The sequence below is a fragment of the Gopherus flavomarginatus genome, chromosome 12 (genome assembly GCF_025201925.1).
Source record: "Gopherus flavomarginatus isolate rGopFla2 chromosome 12, rGopFla2.mat.asm, whole genome shotgun sequence".
Taxonomy (NCBI): domain Eukaryota; kingdom Metazoa; phylum Chordata; order Testudines; family Testudinidae; genus Gopherus; species Gopherus flavomarginatus.
In genome coordinates this window covers 43233227-43254166 of record NC_066628.1, presented here as the reverse complement: position 1 = coordinate 43254166, position 20940 = coordinate 43233227, and the positions used below count along the sequence as shown (strand labels likewise).

The window sequence follows — 20940 nt, the reverse complement described above, 5'->3', positions numbered from 1 at the left end:
ATCATTGTGCCCTCTTGTTTCCAGTAATATTCCTCTTTTTTTCCCTTTCTCTCGGTCTCCATTCGCTTCCATTTGTGCAATCCAAATCGGATTTTTTCCCCTCTAAAATAAGGGACAGAGAGGCCCCCTAGTGGATCTCTCAGCTGCTACTGTCTAGTGCTGGAGTTTTCACCCTAGGGTACTGCAGAGGTCTTCCGGGGGGGACATCAACTCGTCTAGATATTTGACTAGTTTTACAACAGGCTACATAAAAGCACTAGCCAAGTCAGTACAAACTAAAAATTCATACAAAGACTTGATACTGCTCTATAATCTATATCTTGAAATGTAAGTGCAATATTTATATTCCAATCGACTTTATAATGTTATGGTAAAAATGAGACAAGTAGCAATTTGTCAGTAGTAGCGTGTGACCCATTTGTATTTTTATATCTGATTTTGTAAGCAAGTTGTTTTAAAGTGAGGTGAAACTTGGGGTACACAAGACAAATCAGGCTCATGCAAGGGGTACAGCAGTCAGTTGCGAGCCACTGATCTAGATCTCATGAAGCACTGGCAGTGAAGGGGCAGGGGATTACCTGAGTGTCAGCCACATTTTCAAAAGAGGCCACGGATTTTAGTGATACCGCAATATTTCAGGGGCTTGGACTGTGAGAGCATGGGCCTGATTTTCAGAGGAGGTGCGGTGGAACGGAATGAATAGAATTTGTGGTTGCTCGGCTGTTCTGAAAATCAAAGCCAAGGTCTCAAAGTTAGGCAGTCAAAAATCAGTACTCGTGACTCAAAATCGTGGGCCACATCTGCTGCAATGAGTAGGTGCTATAGAGTGATGGTAATAGAAATCCATTCAGATTGGAGCTGTGCACCTGTTGTTTGTCCAGTCCAAACCAATCGGACTTCGGTGAGGCCAGAATCTGAGAACTGATGTTCTTCCTGAAGGTTAATATTTTACTGGATACCTGTGTATGGTACCTGAACTTTGTGCCTGGATGGGTTCTACTTCTACGTGGCTGTCTTGATACTTGCATATAAGAGTTCTCTTATCTAGTTTTCTGTCTTTATTTTAATCTGCGTATGTTAGTCCTGTGCACTTTCTTAGGTGTCTGTATTAATATTTGTATAGGGGTTTTCATGCTAATATTAGCTATTTATGGGGCTAAATTTCACATGCTCTTAGTGAAATTTCATATTCTATGGTACCTCAACTTTCCAGGGACTATAACATTGATTCGATCTCACATCAGTTGGGGCCTCCGATATGTCGCCCTAAAGCATTTATGTGTGTGTGTGATTCAGGAAGACATGGTATATTCCCGTTTCCTATTTACTGGGTTTGTCACTCAGGTTAGGGCAATACAGGAAAAGGGAGTATTCCAGATGATCTAACAGGTCTTCTTCAGCTCTGGACTCTGCAACTGTGCAATAAAGTCACATTGATTGTATTGTGAGACCCACCATCTAATTCCAGCCTCATCATGATCATGAAGCAGAGTCATCAGCTGAAAACCAGGGACTGCTGATTCATTCCTCTCCTACTCTAGTCACATCTATTGCTACCTCACTGTACATTTCTTGTTCAATGACTGCAGGCTAGCATTGGTGTAGGGAATGACCATGGTGGCTGTGCAGAGGGCCTAGAGACAGAGCATTGGATGGGCCTAGAGACAGAGCAAAAATTCTGTACAGCCCCAGTAAGAAATTTGAGAGAGAGAGAGAAACAGGCCAGTGCTTTCAACACACTCATTCAGGGGGCTTTAAAGCCAGTGTAAAATACATCCGTGTTTTGGTTTAACAAGAAACAATTTTAAGTAAAACTGAAAATTATTTAATTGCCCGAAGATCATACTTTAAAAATATTTCACATGCTCAATTATTCTAGACCTGTTTTACAGAAATCCTGAGCACCATAAACTCCTCTTGAATTCAAAGGGAGCTGTAGGCACTCAACACCTGTGAAAATCTGGCCTTGTGTTTGTACTGCAAAAAGAAACAAAAAAGGAAAATCTTCCAAATGTAGAGTACTTTTTCTGTGCGCATGTGTACACACACACATGGTAACTTGCCTTACATTTATGCATGGCAAGATGACATACACAAGATGGGTACACAACTGTCCAGTGCCATTTTAGTTGTAGAATCAATTATTCCCACACTATCTGCTTAGGAGAAATATATCAAGGGACGTTTGTATCTTAGTTTTCATGGGAAACAGTAGCTTGAAGATTTAAGGCCTGATTGCTCTGGCCTATGACTGTCATCATCTTTAATGGTCTTTGTATTACATGGGTCCAATCCTTCTCCCATCGGATATGAATAAATCCTGTTGACTACAATGGGAGTTACCCATACTCAACACGGTGAGATGAGGGCCCCAGACAAGCCTGTAAATACATCAGAAGTGAAAGGAAATGAGGACAGTGCATCTATATACATCAGAAATGACTTAGACAATCAGAATATAAGTGACTTGTTACTTTGGATGCTGTAGTCTTAGTTGGTTAAAAAGTCCATGTGTCTTGTAGTAATGGAACATGGAGGAGGTCAGACATTATGGTGTTGAGATTAGATAGACAGATTTATTTCACAGAATTCCTGGAGAAGAAGCTACTGTGAAATGTCATTTTGTGCCAATTTGGGATGTGGCATGTTTTAGATTTATATAGAGGTCACTACCCAGGGCAATGCAAAGAGTGATCATTTATTTGTTAAATTTTGGTGCTGAGTGAAAGCTGCCCAAACATCTCCAAACCACAAAGTGAGGTAAACAGTTTGACATAATATATGTAGCAAAAACAGCCCTTAGCATTTCTCTAGGATCTTTCCTCCAAAAACCTCCAAGTGCTTTGTAGAGGCGAATATTTTATTCATGGGGAAACTGAGGCACAGAGAAGTTAACTGATTTGCCAAGGTCACTCAACAATGGCAGAGTGAGGAAAAGAACCCAGATCTCCCAGGTGCTAATCCCATGCACTTGCTGTTCTGCTGCCATTCCCAAGTAATATGCAAACCAAATAATAATCTATGGAGAATAAAGTTATATGTTCCCTGGTTAGGAGGTCGCTGAATGTTTAGAATCAGGGAGTATGCAAAATAAATAAGGGATCACAGGCTAAAAGGCTCAAGACTAAACTTGGAAAGTATTGAGATAACATATATTAAAGGTAGATGTTAAACTGATGCAGTTGCTGGTCATGTGTGATGATAACAGATAATCACATCACTACAGAATAATGCAATTCTCTTATAAAGAAGATTTGCACACACTGTTCAAGGAACTAAAGCTCTCTCTCCCTGAGTGATGTGGTGATGACATAGAAATTATTTTCCATGAAGGAATAAAACTGGTAACATTTGATTTAAAGTGATAAGATCATTACCGTGTTTACAGAGATCACAGGGTAGCATGTGCTGTTCATTCGTTATTTTACTATACTTGGTTTTTCTACAGTATATTCTTCTTGCTCCTTTTGGCCAGTTCAATTAACAGCAGCTCAGACAGAAAGATTGCTGCATTTCTTACTTGTGCTAAGCCCTAAAAGCTCAAAGCTAAGAATATGTAAAAACAGGAAGAGAGAACAAGACAGGAACAGAACATTTGCTACCTCACATATTCATAAGAGGGAAGGGAGATACTTCTCCCAAATTAACACGATCACATATTGCTTAGCTGGAGCATCCCTGAAACAGCTGTTTAATTTCCTATTTTCAGCACCATGCATGTTGATTAAGGTCCTGATCTTGCTCCCAGTGGAGTTGAGGTCAAGCGCCTATGAATTTCAATAGGAGCAGGACTGGGCATTTATTCAGGATTTTGCACAGCATAAGTTCCTACACTGTGGCCTGATCCTTTATGAGGTACTCACAACTCCCAAACAGCCTGTTCCTGCTCTCACGGAAGGCAGTGGCAAAACTTCAGTGTGAGTCGGATGAGCTGCACTGAAGCCAAAGTCTTCACCTTGCAGGGGGCACCCCGCACTTTACAAGATCAGAGCTTTGGACTTCACCACATCTTCACAGAGTGGGCCTTCTCCACACAAATACCCGCTGGCTGTGCTCCAAGGAGTAGGGAATCCAGTGCCCAGGAACTGTGAGACTGCAGCTCCATTCTGGATGGGGGTTATGAAAAGGATTAACTCTGCATTCAGTTCCGATGTAATCACAATGGTATCAAGTTGTAACACATCACACAATTTTCACAACTCTAAAAATAAATGTAAGCAGTTTGTTAGAACCAGTTTAGCAGCCAAAGGGCTAATATATGAATAACGTTAGACTAACAATGGCACGGAACAATAACCAGGGAACAATGGCTTAACTCACTCCTGAAAATAGCCAAGTTTAAAAAAAACCACCTAATTTTTACAAGATCCAAGAACCAGCTGTGGCAGCCCTTTTTTGGTATCTCCAGAGATGTTAGCACTCCCCTCTACATTTCAGAGAGGATATGTCAGCCATTCCGAATTACTCCAGATTCACACCAGAGGTCAGAATGTGACTCATGGGCTTGAACGGGAGAATTCTCTGAGTAATAAGGGTTTGGATCCTGACTACAGTATTTTAACTTTCCTTGGCGCCGGATCTCTTTTTTATCTTGCTTCTTCTTTGCTCTGTTGTTATGTTTCACCTTCCCATTTAGTGTGCAGCGCCTCATTCTGCTCTTACTTAGACCCTGGGTGAATCAGGAATAATACCGGTCAGCAGAATGGGTTACACTAATGTGTAACAGGACTGATATCAGGACCAGTATCTTTGACTGTAGGCACACTATGTACCAACTCTTCAGTTAATTTTTAATAAAGCACCTTTCATCTATAGCTCTCAAAGCACTTTACAACGGAGGGCAGTACCATGATCCTCATTCCACAGATAGGGAAACTGAGGTGCAGACAGGTGAAGTGATTTGGTCATAGCTAGCCAGCAGAGACAAGAATATAACCTGAGTCTCCTGAGTCCCACTACAGAACTCTATCCACTGGGCAACACAGTCTCTCAGGTCGCTCATCTGGGGTTGTATCTTTGGACTTGATTCTGCTACCCTTACTCATACTGACTGATACCTCACTTTGAAAGCAGGTCCATTGATTTCTGCTGAACTTCCCAGAGTGTGGTCTTAGAGTGGCAGAAATAAGCCCAAGGAAACAAAGCTGGTTTTTCTCATCTGGTTGATAGTTGGGATTTAGCGTGTTTTACTCCCCAGGGCCACTTTGCCAAATCCCAGCCTATATATGTAAGTGGATAAAACTGAATTCATTCGTTACTGAAAGAGACAAAATTCAGCCGCCAGAGTACCAACCTGCAAAGATATTGTGCTCACGTGAGTGTGACTGAACTTAGTGGTCATTAGATGAAAGTATGAGACCGTAACAGATAGAATCACATTTTTTGTCAGACTAGTACATAATGGCAAATTTAAGACGACAATGCTGAGCCTGCAGACATAGTGACTAGGCCTGGGTGCATTTCACAAAGAACCTCCATTCTGTTTCTATGGTATGAACAGATGTTTCTCCAAAGGGCCAGATTTCCACCTCAATTACACCATGTAAGGCCTCAATTCTATTCCCATTGACCTCAATGGTGCAGGAATGGGCCCTAAATGTGGAGTAAGTCCACTAAAATTCACTGTAGAATAGACCAAAATCTGTCCCCAGACACTATGATTTGGGCCTGATTTTCAGAATCGCTGAGTAATCCCACCAGTCCAGAAGGGAAGGGGAACCAAAGCATTAACTAGCAACGATTAACCTTAGAAATAATGGTTTCCTTTTCAGACACAGAGCTGTGCCTCTCCTTAGTACAACGACCTCTGATCCAATTGCATCTATTAAAGACAATTCCTGGGGGAGACAGCTATATGTAACCAGATGTTTCAGCTGTGGAAACAGCAATCACGGGTACAGCGGTGTCATGGGCAGTTTAAATTCTTACCGTCTGAACAAGAAGTTACGTATATAAATAATGGGTGCGTTTGTGGGAGCAGCTGTCAATGGGGAAATCCCCTTATCCTACCATAATCCTACATTCCATAACCCCTGGCAATTAAACAAATGTTATTTACGCTGCTGCTTCCTCCATGGGGGACCTTCAGTCCGTGCAATCCTTCCTCAGGCTTTTCAAGTTTCAATCTCAAAATATGTTGCAAGTGTTCTCTATTTGGGAACTTGGAAGTGTGATGATGTTAAACCCTGGTTGATGAAGGGCATGAATTAGGGGATTTAACTCAACTAGGGTCTAACAAGAAATCAGCTCAGAGGTAGCAGGTGAGAATTTATTTGCACAGCAGAAATCTTGCATTGGCTCCAAGAGATTTAAGTGTCTGCTGAGAGGGGAGAGGTGTGCACAAGACGATCTTTGTACAATGCTTATTTGGCCTTTGTTACTGTAGTACCTGAGCACCTCATAAACTTTCATGTATTTATTCTCATCACATACACTGGGAGTCAGAAACTGCTATATTCTAAACCTGGCAGGACAATAATTCCCTGTGACCCCTGCCTCAATTTTCTCATCAGTAAAATGGGGATTTGGGCCCCGATCCAATTTCCATTGAAATCAGTGGTGAGAATCCCATTGATTTCAATGGAGTTGGATCGGACCCATAGCCCTTACGTACCAAATAAAGCCGCAATCTCACAGGCCATTCCATGCAATCAGCCCCCTGCGTCTGTTGAAGCCTATGGTGCTGTGCACTGACAGAAGGATTCACCCAGGCAAAACAATTTGCAGGATCGGGGCCAAAGATGAGGAAAAAAAAATAAAAATCTGGGTGCAGCCATGAACAAATGTTAAATGATAAAGGAAATATTATCCGGATCACTCCATCATATTTCACATGCAGATTTATGACGCACATTTCAGAGGCAGTAAGGAGACAGACTGCGTGGTCAGACCCTCCCAGCCTTTTCTCTCCATCTGTAAAAAGGGAGTATCCTACATGCTCAATGCTGCAGTTTAATATCATTGCCCCAAATCAACCAAGATATTAGTACTATTGGGCCAAAGTCACTCCTGGTGTCGCTGTACTGAAATCACTGTTAGTACAGGGATGGATTTGGTCCAGTATCCTTTGGATGGTGGAAAACAATACAAACTCTAAAAGTAAGAAAGTTTGTAGTTTATGCGTTTTTTATACTGCTGATGTGGTGCATCATGGGGAATTCTGAATGCTGGCTTTGTCCTCATAATCTTCATGTTGTTTCAGGGGAGCTGTATTGTTCTGTACTGAACGCAAAGGAAATAGTGCTCCATTCAGACATGAGGACTAATAATTTGGAAGCTGTTAGTCATCCCAGCCCTGATTCTGATCTCATTTACAGCCATACAATTTCATTTTGCAGCCATACAATTTCACTGGCTTCTGTGGAGTTATACCTAATGTACACCTCATGAAAGTAAAAACTATGGTCCTGATCTTGCAAATCCTTACTCACTGGAGTAATCCGTGCTCCCTTACTGGTGTCAACTACTCCTGTGTGCAAAGTTTACAGGACCTGGCCCTGAACCTCTGTTTTTTCCCCTTAATTCTATAGTCACAAAGAGGAGTCGGAAGCTTTAACATCCTCTGCGGTAATTCTAATGCTGGCTGCGACCTACCCTCGGTAACATAGTGGAGTGGAGCCCCTAAAATGTGCAGGCCTGTTGCTGCAGAGGTCAGACGTACTGGTGAGGAGATGAGATTATAAGTAGCCCCTTAGGGAGAACTAAAATATTCAGCATAATTGAAGCTTTGTTACACTCATACCAATTGGAACTTAAACTGGCATCTCGCTGGAGTTCAGGGCAGCAACTGCTGCCATTCAGCATGAAAAAAATATGTCCAAGCCTATGCAAAGCTGAGGAGGTCAAATTCCAGGGGCTCCCATGGCCTCGTGTGGTGCAAAAGCCGGAGAGATTACTTGTTGAATCGGAGGCTTATTTTGCCTCTCCAGCAGTTGCCATTGTGGTAACAGGAAAACAATACTGCTTCTTAGGAGACAGAGTGTTATTCATTTCATCGTTCTTTCCAGCTGCGTCACTGAACCAGAGCAGTTCCCTCCTGCAGAAAAACCCACAGGAAGGGAAACTCAGCAAGGTGAGCCTCAGAGAGGTTTCCTAGACCCATGCCCACTGGTGGGAGGGGTCTGGAGGGCTGAGGATTTGGTGGACCGACGCCCACAGATCTTGAGAGGTAGAGAGAGCAGGGAGCCTACCCCACTTTGTACTGAAATAAGATCTACCCTGCAAGGACAGCTCCCTTATTCCGGGCAACGCAACTCCAGCAGAAACTGTCTGTGCCACCATTGGCCAAGAGAGAGAAGACATTCTTCAGTTTTCATGGCTTGTCATCAGGGCTGGCTCCACAATCTATGCAGCAGCAGCACACTGCACCTTCCTCTTCCTTCTGTCACCTACACACTCCTCTGATCTGCCAGCCGCAGCTCTGTCCCTGAGCCCCTGTCCCGCCCGACTGCAGGGCCAGAAAATGAATCCCCCAACTGCTCTCCCCAGTCCTCATTTGGAAGGTTCCATGCCTGGATTTCCAGCAGATGGTCCAGAGCCTAGGAGTAAGGAAGAGAGGAGCATTCACCACTTCAGGTGAGGACTGCAGAGAAGAGGTAGCAGAAGGGATGGGAATTGTCCAGCCCGAGCCTACTCCTGAGCATTACTCAGATTTATGATGCACATTTCAGAGGCAGTAAGGAGACAGACTGTGTGGTCAGACCCTCCCAGCCTTTTCTCTCCATCTGTAAAAAGGGAGTATCCTACATGCTCAATGCTGCAGGCTCTCCCCAGGCATTACTGTGCATGGGTCCCCCAAATCCTTCTTTGTAGTTTGAGACCAGTCTGCTACCACTGCATTAGTACAATAGGAAACCATTATACTGCTTTAGAACAGTCATGTCAAACCTCTGTTTGTGCTTCATGAACACATCATCTAACAATCACATAGTGCCTTACCTCCAGAAGTATCCCAAAACACATTACAAATGACTGGCTATGGAGAGATCATCTCATTTAGTGAAATGCAGCCACTTCTGGGCCAGAACTCAGCACATAGCAACACTATACAGCAGGTTACCAATGGAATTCCTTTGGTATTTCAGGGAGAATTTGGGTGAGCAAAACATAATTATCCAAATCACAATCCTGCACTGGTATGGAAATGGCTGAGTCGTGCTTTTCTGTCTCTATAGTCTATGTCACTATGACACTGGAGTTTGTTTAGGAGACACCCACACACTGGCAAAACCAGTAAGGGAACCTTAATAAACACAATCATAATAATACCTAGCTAGCATTTTTCATCAGTAGCTCTCAAAGTGCTTTACAAAGGAGATCACTATCAACATTCTCATTTTACAGGGGAAACTAAGGCACAGGAAGATGAAGTGACTTGCCTCAGGTCACCCATCAAGGCAGTGGCAGAACCAGGAACAGAACACAGGTCTCCTAAGACCCTATGAAGTGCTCTGTCCATTAGGCCACACTGCCTCCTTCACAGATGTGATCAGGACCTCAATTTTGCATCTTATCTAAGACTGCCTCCAGCATCACACTGCCCCTAATAGAATGCTAGGCCATTGGCTACTTGCTGACAGAGAGGCACGAGTGCCATGTATTAATATCTATTAAAATGCTAATCCAGTAAGAATTGGGGCCTCATTTTGCTAAGCACTTCACATACCCTGCACAAAAAGATTGTCCCCCAAGAGCTGAATTATCATCATTACTTCCTGCAGCACCTTGGGTTTGTCCTAGGGCTGTCTCTTAGACTCAGTCAATGAAAAAGCAGCTATATCCCCCCCGAATATTTTTCTTTTCAGCAAAAAGTCTTTAACCTGAATTCTGACTTCTTCAATCACCTTTAAAAAAAAATTAAAATAAACCCCAAGCTTCTAAGGAATATTATTCCCAAACACATACTTGCGCCTCCAGCAGAACAAATCAAGTCATTTGAGTTTCTGCTCAGGCCTTCAGCATGCAGACAAAAACATTTTTTATTCATCAGCGGTAAAAGGCTATAGCCATTTGACTTTAAAACACAGACATGCTTAGTTCTGGGCTCTCTTCCAGGAAGTCTGTGTCACCCAGGCTGTAGATCGATATGTTTGTCTGCAAAGTCACCCTTTTGATCTGTAATTTTTCATTTTGACACAAGAAATGCCTCTTGGTCAAACTTCAGTTGGTCTATTAAATTCTAAATTATAATGGAAATGAGAATCACATTGCTGTAACCATGTGATGACTTCACAGTTTGGCATTTACTTATTCTTGTGTTATTTTGCTCGACAGTATATTTATGATTCCAGCAACACTGAAAATACTGTTCCCTGGCTTCATTTTGGACAGTTGCTTTTTGGGGGGGGGCCAGCAGTGGTCTGGCTTTCTCATAAACCAGCTGCTCCACTTTACAGAATAAATCATTCATTGAATTGCTTAAGCGACATGAAATGTTATCACAGTTTTTTATACTGTGCTACCTGGGCGTCACTTCAGCCAAGACCTTCCATTCATTGTTTATAAAGGTAGGTTCGAACCCAGAAGCCCCATGCTCTTTAGTCACCCCCCCTTCTCCTCCATTGGCTCTTACTCATATGAGCAGTCCTATTGGCTCCAGCAGCACTGCTCAAGCCAGGAGTATTGGCACCCATAAGCGTTTTCAGGATCAGACCCATGCATTTATATTTTTCTTCAGTTAATGAGTTCAAGATTTTCTCTAACAAAGACAGCTCGTATTACGTGTAGGGCAGTGCACAATTTGTGCCAGGGCTGAGCTCCGGCACCTCTAGGCTTGGCAATTCATAGCCATGGCACCTCTGGGCTTGTTGCGTAAGTTATGAAAGTAAAAACATTGCTCAAGCCCTGACACCACTTTCATTCAAATTAAGTACTGATGTAGGCAGGAGGCAAAATGGCTGCCTTTATTAACTGCACCAGCAGCGCTGATCAGGCTTTTGGAAACATCATGTTCACACTAGCCATCCACAAAAGCTTAACACAGGTTCTAGTAGTCACGCCACAGAATATTACATCATCAGTCTGACATAGCCACTCCCATGCTAACACAGTGCTTCTCAACTGGTGGGTTGCTACCCCTGGGGGGGCTCATGAAAGGTAATGGCGGGGGTGGTTCCCAAGGCACTGAGAATTTTTTTTACAATCTAAGCAAAGGAAACCTCACTTCCCAAATTCCTCCACACCTTGGCCCTTCAAGGTCAATATTTTCTGCCACCCTCTTGAAACACACTTACACAAATTAGTTACACCGACATCGTTTTTTATTTAAATCAACAATACATTTTTTACACTTACTTTTATAACAAATGTAAAGAGGTCGTGAAAACTGTTGACTGAATAAAAGCTGCCAATCTAAGTGGGATGAGAAACACATGGTCAAGATTTCAAGAGACCAGTAATTTTGAGTGTCTCCATTTTCGGGTGCTCAACCAAGACACCTTAAAGGGGCCATATTTTTGGCGGGTGCTCAGCACTTTCTGAACATCTGGCCCCTTTAAAGCAACTCACTAGGGGAAGGGATAGTTCAGTGGTTTGCACATTGGCCTACTAAACTCAAGAGTTGTGAGTTCAAGGGAGCCATTTAAGGATCAGGGGCAAAATCAATGTTTAGTCCTGCTAGTGAAGGCAAGGGGCTGGACTCAATGACCTTTCAGGGTCCCTTCCAGCTCTATGAGATAGGTATATCTCCATTCATTATTAAGGTCAGGCACTCAGAAAAAGAAATACCCAAAATCATCAGACACTTTTGAAAATCTTGCCTAGCCTTCCTGCTGACAGGATCAAAGCATGAGTCTCTTGATTACTTAAAGGGGAATTAAAAATTAGTTAATTCCTCAGATTTAGCTTGCGAAACAAAATTCAGACTTTAAAATCTAATAGATGAAAATTTCATTTTTTTTTTAATTCAATGAATTTTTGGGGTAGGGGAAAAGATGATGGGAGGGGCAAGGTGGGGGAGGACAGAGGAGCATGTGAATATATCCCAGCAGTGCTGTGAATTCAAAACATAAAAACAAAGTGCTAGTGCACCAGAACTAGAAAATGAAACTGACTAGAAACAAAAATGAAAGTGACCTATGCAGCATCATTCTTTAAAGGGAGTATAATGCAGTATAATGTAAAGAAGCAGCACCCATGATGAAAAGGAAGTGAGCTTGCCCAATCCTTCCAGCTATGTTTATCTGAAGTATTATTAGTAAAAGAAATTGCTTTTTTCTTTAAATGTGGAGCCTGGTCTCAGCTGGCGTAAGTCAAGTGAGCTACACTGATTTAAATGGAACTATATTAATTTACAGCAGTTGAGGACCTGGCCACGATTTTTTACTGCAGTTGTTACTCTAGACCTCTGTAACTTTGGAAATACGTGTTATACAATTCTGCTAATAGATCCACTATGTGTAATGTATCAGAGGGGTAGCCGTGTTAGTCTGGATCTGTAAAAGCAGCAAAGAGTCCTGTGGCACCTTATAGACTAACAGACATTTTGGAGCATGAACTTTCGTGGGTGAATACCCATGCATCCGACTAAGTGGGTATTCACCCACGAAAGCTCATGCTCCAAAACGTCTGTTAGTGTATAAGGTGCCACAGGACCCTTTGCTGCTTATGTGTAATGGTGACACGGTATCCCAGATACCTGCTACTCCTGATGGAAAGATACGTTCAAATACCTTAAACTCACCTTTGCCCCCTCTTCCCCCTGCTGGGGCTGTCAGTGCTACATCTCCTTGCAGGCCCAGCACAGAATCTCACTCCATGAGTCCTGATTCCAAAACCCCTGTGTTAACCACTAGACAAAACTTCATTCCCCAATAACAAGCTTGAGCACAGCATCAATCAAATCCTTTCAGGGTACAACAGATTTTCACTGACTGCTCAGCTGCAGAAACATGCCTACACAATGTTTAAAGCAGAGCCCCCCGGGATTAATCCATTGATAGGATTAAAATGATTTTGTTCAGAATTTGCTTGAGGTTTCATTTTGCCCAGCACGTGACATTGGGAGTTCTGGTTTTCAGTCTTCCTTGTTGTCCCTAGTCATCACACAGACCATGTCTGTGTCCATTCTACCACGCTATAAACACACAGTACACCTCTACTCCCATATAACGCTGTCCTTGGGGGCCAAATCTTACCGCGTTATATCAAACTTGCTTTGATCTGCCGGAGCATGCAGCCCCGCCCCCCTGGAGCACTGCTTTACTGCGTTATATCCGAATTTGTGTTATATCGGGTCATGTTATATTAGAGTAAAGGTGTATTACCAGGCACGTTGTTCACCTATTGTTAGGTTTGCAACAGCGGCTGATAAGAAAGCTTCCCACATTCAACCCACAGAAGGACTCCACAGAACACTGTTCTGTCCTATGTAGTGGGTCTGGAAATCACTTGCTGGAGCTAGCAGGGAGGTGGGCGCTTTCATTCAGTCTGATAGTATCATGCAACACAGCAGAGCTCTTTCATTGCATCTGACCTCCCAACACGAGAGGTGCGGTACCAGGGCTCAGGCCTGGCGCAGCTCCAATGCTAGGAAGAGTACAAGTACTTCCTTTTGCAGAGTCTGTCTGCTCAAAGGTCAGCAGGATGCATAATGAACACATCTACTCTTTTTATACCCTGACAGTCCCATCAGTAGCAAAATGCTAGGGACAAAGGCTCTCCACTGTCTGTCTTAACTGCCCAGTGGGGGAGAAAAATCAGATTCACCATCAATCATTTCTGAGTGGTTTTCTTGGAGAGTAAAAGAGTGTAACACGTAGGATCTGATCCTGTCCCCCTCTACTCATGCTGAGTGGCACTTTTGCAGGCACAGAGTCCTACTGTGTTCAATGTGGGTGAGTAAGTAAGTACTAAGGATGTCAGAATTAGGCCTTTAACAAGCATTTTTAAAAGTCTCTTGCATCGTAATTCAGTGTAGCTGCTCATTCGTTTGTCTTTCACCAATCCTGCTTAGGTTTCCTGACTTATTAAGAAATTGTATTGTTTATTATTTGCATTGTAATAATGTCAAAGGGCCCCCTCGTGGACCAGCGCTCCACTGTGCTAGGTGAGGTACAAACACATAACTAAAAGATGGTCCCTGCACTAAAAGGCTTACAATTGCCGGGGTTCAGGTTTCATAGAAGAGCTCTATGTAAAGAGTGGTGCTGGGAATGTACTTCGGCTCTGTAGGGAAAGTACTGGGATAAGAACCCTAGAGGATTGGCCTGGGGTCAATCAGAGCAGGGGAGTGGGTACAAAGCGCATTGTACATTAGCATTGTAGTAGGGCTTAGAAGACACTAGATTGGTTGGAAGACACTAGATAAGCACAAATATCATTAGTATTAATACTACAGGGGCTAAAAACTTGCATTCCAGTTGGTGTCGTTTCCCATACATACCCTCAAGAAATATAGCATCCCTCGCTCCTTTAACAGGGAACCCTTGTGACATAATCCTTGGAAGAAACGTACGTTTTGTTAATCTCTTAATTAAATTTGTAGGTTTTTAATTTTATCTAGTCCCATGTGCAGGACTGCATTTCTCTCTACCCTTCCCATATTAGAAATGCATTGAATACAGCCCAAGGGTCCAATTGTACGAGTCTGCTTGCAGGATCAGAGCCCAAGATTTTCACCTTACAGGCGAGCTACAAAGAAAACAGCAAATGCCAGGGAGGATCTGGCCAGCTGAGTCTGAACAAACACTGATGAAACTGGACCAGATTAATACAATAATCATAAACCCTCCATATGTGCTGAGTGTTTTCATCTTCCAAATCCCAGGCAAACATTCTGTTCCATTTCCCTGCCTATGCAGCTGTGAGTTAGAATGTATTATCCCCATTTTACAGCTGGTGAAACTAAGCAGCAAGTAATTGGCTTGTTAAGGCCACAGAGAAAGTCAGCCTCAGAGACAGAATTAGTACTGAAAATGCCTGGCTCTCAGTCTTATGGCTATGTCACACTTTTGTGCAAAAGCTGACTAATCCAATGTACAGGAATTGCATCCCCTGCCTTTTACATTGAGATTTAAATGACACTTTCTCTGGTTTGATAATATGGTGTCCTTCCGTAACACCTTTTATCCTAAGATTCTAAAGTGCTTCGAACACACGAATTCTTCCAACACGTATGTGGGGAAGATAAATGGCATAATACCCATTTAACCTGTGAGTAACTGTGAAGCACAAAACAATTAGGGACAGATTTTCCAAGAGCTCAGCTCTCCCCAAGGCACCAGAATAAGTAGCCTTCTCGTTACAAGACGTGACTCAAGTCTTCTGAAGTATCTAACCATTTGTGACTTTGTAATCAAGTAAGGCAGTGGCAGAATCCAGAACAGAGACTCCCAGGCCCAGATCCGCAAAGTTATTTAGGCTGCCTGATTTCCATGGATAGAAATGGAAGTTAGGAGCCTAAATACCTTTGAGGACTGAACCTCACTGCTCTACTCTAACCACTGGACAACAATGCCATAAAGTGGTGACTCTCAATTTCATCCATCTCAGACCCCCCACCTCAGAATTCTGAGTTGCAAATATGTGTGTTACACAAATCTGGTATAACTGCCCTTGCATAAATGTAGATGCAAAGAGTCCAGGGGCCAAATTCAGCACTGGTGTAAGCAGGGGCAACTCCAATGAACTCTATGCTGCCCCAAATTTACACAATTTGGCCTCCCAATACCATTTACAGGTGTTATGTGTCACAACAAACCAAAGCCCTTACACAAGGGTAAAAGCAAGAGGACTTCAGTGCTTCGTGCTTACCAAGCAATCCTCCACCTTTCATGCAGCACCAAATGTTTCTTTTATTGAAATATTTACACTCACATTAAGCAAAACACACTGCCTCTGGCCTCTTCTCAGATACAGTAGTACGACAAAAATCATTGCAATAAGTGGCATAAAGGTTTCCTTTCCATACTCTGCCCATCACAACATACTGCTGTGTATCAGGGAGGGGCCTGAGCTGTAGTTTGGATGAGGAACTGAACTTCCAGTATTTGGGATGTCTTAGATCCAGGGTTTAAATTCAGACCAATCTCTAGCATACATTAGGTGCTTTTGGGTTATAGTTGTTCATTAGCCATAAGGAATGTGCTATCAGCGTCTCTTATCTCTTTATTCAGCCTGGATTTGTGTCCACTGCTAACGGCGTGATGTGGGGCTCTGCAGTTGCCGCTCACCAGGCCTGGATGGCACAAAGGGATTGTTCCCGTTAACAGAAAGGAGTCACTGTTTCCCTGCAGCATCTTCAGTGGTAATCTGGGCTGAGAGCAAAGGAGCTGGAGAATTGGACCCCTAATGTCCTGAAGCTACAGTGAAAATCCCAGACGATCTATACATGCCCAGTGTTAAATAACCATGCTAGAGTTTCACACTTTCTAATCGCACAAACCTAAACACCCTTGCCCCGCCTCCTGCCCCACCACTTCCCTGAGGCCAGACCCCTACCCCACCCCTTCTTTGAGGCCCTGCCCCCGCTCACTCCTTCCCCCTCCCTCTGTCACTTGCTTTCCCCTGCCCTCACTCACTCGCTCATTTTCACTGGGCTGGAGCAGGGGGTTGGGCTGTGAGAGCTCCAGCTAGGGATGGGGCCAGAAATTAAGGGTTCAGGGTGTGGGAGGGGGCTCCAGGCTGGGGGTTGGGGTGAGGGGGGAGGTGAGGGCTCTGGCTGAGGGTGCGGGCTCTGAGGTGGGGCCAGTGATGAGGAATTTGGGGTGCAGCAGGGGGCTCTGGGCTGGGGCCGAGGGGTTCGGAGTGCAGGGGGGTGGGCTGGGAGGGGTGCAGACTCCAGAAAGGAATTTGAGTGCGGGAGGGGGCTCAGGGCTGGGGTGGGTGGGTCGAGGTCAGCAGTGGGTTAGGGTGTGGGCTCTGGGAGGGAGTTTGGGTGTGGGAGGGGGCTCAGGGCTGAGGCAGGAGGTTGGGGTGCGGGACGGGATGAGGGCTCCAGCTGGGGGTGCAGGCTCTGGGGTGGGACTGGGGATGTGAGGTTTGGTGTGCAGGAGGGGGCTCTGGGCTGGGGCCGAAGGTGCGGGAGGGGGCTCCAGACTGAAGCAGGAGATTGGGGTGCAGGAGGAGGTGTGGGCGGCGCTTACCTCAGGCAGCTTCCAGAAACAGCCAGCTTGTCCCTCAGCTTCTAGGCGGAGGCGCAGCCAGGCGGCTCTGCGTGCTGCCTCCACCCGCAGCTCCATGGCCAATGGGAGCTGCAAAGTCGGCACTTTGGGTAGGGGCAGTGCCTGGCACCCCCCAGCCGTCCCTCCGCCTACAGACCACAGGGACATGTTGCCATTTCTGGGGAGCCGTGTGGAGCCAGGTAGGGAGCCTGCCTGCCTTGCACCAACTGGACTTTTAACAGCCTGGTCAGCAGTGCTGACCAGAGCTGCCAGGATCCCTTTTCGACTGGGTGTTCCAGCTGAACACTGGACACCCGGAAACCCTACCACATGCATGTAACTACAATTCTGGTCAATTAGAAAGATTAGTAACTAAGAAAATTGGAGTGGGCACAACAATTTGTTTTAAATACATAGTTATTATTTGTTTAGTACTCAAGTGGTCTAAGGGCTTAAGCAATATCTTGAACTAAACCAGGGCAATGGGTTCTCCAATTTCAGTGGCAACCTGCTTCCCCCAAAGTGTGGTTGACAACCCTCCAGGATTGTCCTGGAGTCTCCAGGAATGATTTTTAATTAAAGATAATATCATGAGATGAAAGCTCCAGGAATACATCCAACCCAAACTAACAACCCTACCCCCAAAACAAAGCAGAAAACTGGCCACCTGCAATTTCCACATGCAATGAAACTGGGACTGCCCAGCTGTAACCCGGAACAATGCATGACAAATCAATGAGCCTGGCTGCATTCCCCGTGCAAAGACAACTGTCATTCCACCCCCGTCACACACAAACCTGTGCAATGCAGGAAAACCGGCTCCCCAGCTGCAATCCCTCCCCCCGTTGCAATGCAGGAAAACGGGCGGCCAGTCCCCTTTTCTTTCTCGCGGTCTCTCTCAAGCGCACCACACGCGAGCAATGCAGGAAAACGGTTTGCCCCCCGCTGCATCCCTCCCCCTTTGCAGCGCTGGAAAGCAGGCTCTTCTGCTGCAATTCTCCCCCCGCCCCTTTGCAATGCAATGCAGGAAAAGAGGCTGCCCGACTGCAGTCCTCCCGGTACAGTCTCGGCTCCGCTTTCATAGCCTAGGCTAGGGCCAGAAGTCGCTGCTCGGAGGGGTCTACAGAGCGCATGCAATCCCACCCCCTTGCAGCGCTCCTCCAGCGGTGGGTGCACGCCCGGCCCCGCAGTCTGCAGGGCCCATGCGGAGCGGTGCACGCTCCTTTGTGCGACGCCGCCAGAAGAAACCGCTGCGTGCAGTAGCACCTCCCCGGGGAGGAGCAGGGGGAGGTTACGTGGTCCCCTCGTCTCTGCAGCTCGGGCCCCCCTTTGTGTGTCTCAATAAACGGAGCAGACGCTGAAAAATAAAAAGAGGCTGTACAAGGCGGAGCCAGGCTCCCCTTCCCAAGCAGCCCGGGCGCTATATTTCCTTTTCAGGCACGGACGGGGTTCGAACCCGCGATCTTCGGTTTACGAGACCGACGCCTTACCACTTGGCCACCGCGCCTGACGGGCTAGCAGCAGGCGGAAGCAGCCAGTGGAAGGCAGCAGCCGGCGATCCCCGGCCTGCGTTCCAGCCGCGTGGCCCAACGTTCTATTTGCCCTGGTCGCGTTCCAGCCGCGTGGCCCAACGTTCTATTTGCCCTGGTCGCGTTCCAGCCAGCGTGGCCCAACGTTCTATCCGCCGCTGCCCGTGCGGAGCACAGCACACAGCTGCCAAACCCCCGCAGCTCCAAAGCAGCCACGGATAAACTTTCCGGCCTTATGCATGTAAAACAGCCTGTCGGAGGGGAGGGGTGGATTGTAATGCAATGCTGCACTCCTCCGCTCCTTCCATGCAGTTCCCCCAAGCACCAGCAGGACTCATGGGTGCAGTGTGTGAGGGAGGGTTGCAATACACCCCCCTTTCTCTCCTACAACTTCTTCCCCCTAGTGTAACTAAAGCAAAAGCCAGCAACTGCAAAGCGGCCACAGATGAACTTTCAGGTCTCCTGTGTGCAAACTGCACACGTCCTCCCGCGATTGCCATCCCAGGCACCTCAAAATCCTTCCAATGGACCCCTCAAATCCCTAGTAGCTATAAAGCTGCGAGGAGCAGTCCCGGCCTCAATGCACCTCGGAATTCATCAAACCAATTCTTGCCTGCTGTGCTTCACTTTGCTTCTCGCAGACAGCGAAAAACTCGCCAGAAGTTGCAAAGCGACCATGGACAAACTTTCAGGTGATATGAAGTCCTCCCCTGTGTGTAAGGGGCGAATGCACCCGTCCCTATCTCCCGTCTGCAGCCCTCGCCAATGAGAAAAGAGCACCGGCTGCAGCAAGATAGCCCCGTTTCCACGTTCATGCAAGTAGCGCTCTGCTCCCTCCAAGACAAGCGGTTGCAACCATGTAAATTAGGCTGCACGCTTCCGAGGCATCCATCGCCCCGTCCCCGAAAGGGGATTTCAAGGTAGCATGTTATATGGATGCACTTCCCCACCAGGATGTAAGACGCTCACTTCTCCCTCTTCCCAAGTAAGGAGTTGCCAAGCCAGGGACAAACTTCCACGACTCATGTAATGCAGCATGCACTTTAGGCCTCTTTCTAGAACGAGCTTTCACCCCTCAGATAAGTAACCGAGACAGGCCGCCCCCCATCTAAACAGAACGAGGGAAGAGGCAGACAGCCCCATCACGGCTTGGCTCTGAGGACATCAGCTGCCCTCAGAGCGGAGCTATCTTTTAGCCTTACCCAACCACCGTTGCCCTTTGCAGGGGCTGCGTTTAAATCTGGAAACTGGAGTAACAAATGCCTTGCTGAGGTCGGCTAGATTTGAACCTGCGACCTCGCGGTACAACGCTTTTTAACCCACAATCAACCCCCTAAGCCACGGAGCGCTTCGTGCAGACTGTTCACTCTGTTTCTATAGCGATGCACACTTTGGCGTAGCGGCAGTAGCCACACCACAAATCTGGCTCCAACGTCGGGCTGTTTCCCCAGCTACCAACTGGGACCTTTCACGAGTGCTAAACGCCCGTACAGCAAAGTGTTCCATGTCGCACACTTCGCATTACTAGCGCTGGTCCAGTCTAAACGTGAAATGCCCCAAGAAAGTGGATTTTCCTCACGTCCTTTGGGAGAACATCCTGCAGTCTAACATGTCTGCTCAGGACGTATTTCCTGACAGCCTGAACGTTCATGTTCGTAGTTTGATCATATTATTATTCATTATGTAATAAAATACAATAAATTCATACCAACATTAATATTAACTACCACTTGAGGAATGTTTTCTCCTTTAGGTTTACAGCCACTAAATCTCCAGTCTTCTGGCCAACGTGGGGTCAGACCCCACAAAGCGACTCAGTTGCGATTTCACCCCACCATATCTTGTTTTTAGGGGAGAATTTGGACTGTGTAGTTTTGACACCTAATGTAGCTTTGCACTAACATAACATTTTTGGCTTCCAGTTTTTAAATTGACATACCTTACTTGGCTTTTAGTGGCTGATGTCTTCCTCCTGAAAACAGTATAATTTGAGTGGTCTTCAAACCACAATTTGCGGGCTTCAATAACTCGGACATAGGTTAGGGGTTTGTTATAGAAGTGGATGGGTAGGGTTCTGTAGTCTGCTTTGTGCAGGAGGTCAGACTAGATGATCACATTGGTCCCTTCTGACCTCAAAGTCTATGAGTCTATGAATACTTATATTATTGAATCTAGCTAGCTTTCTATAATGTATCTGTCAGTTTGCATCCATGCATCTGTTCGGTTTTATTTGATTCATGGCATCCTAAAAAAAAGTACATGTATTCTGTTATCCTGACACTCCCACCACCCCCACTTTGGGTAATTAAGTA

At 45.5% G+C, this 20940-nt stretch overlaps 1 non-coding gene across 1 annotated transcript; it reads right to left on the bottom strand.

The window, feature by feature from the left end:
* Positions 1-18534: 18534 nt before the first annotated feature.
* Positions 18535-18606, bottom strand: TRNAT-CGU (transfer RNA threonine (anticodon CGU)). The gene has a single exon. It is a non-coding gene; the product is annotated as a tRNA-Thr (tRNA).
* Positions 18607-20940: the final 2334 nt, after the last annotated feature.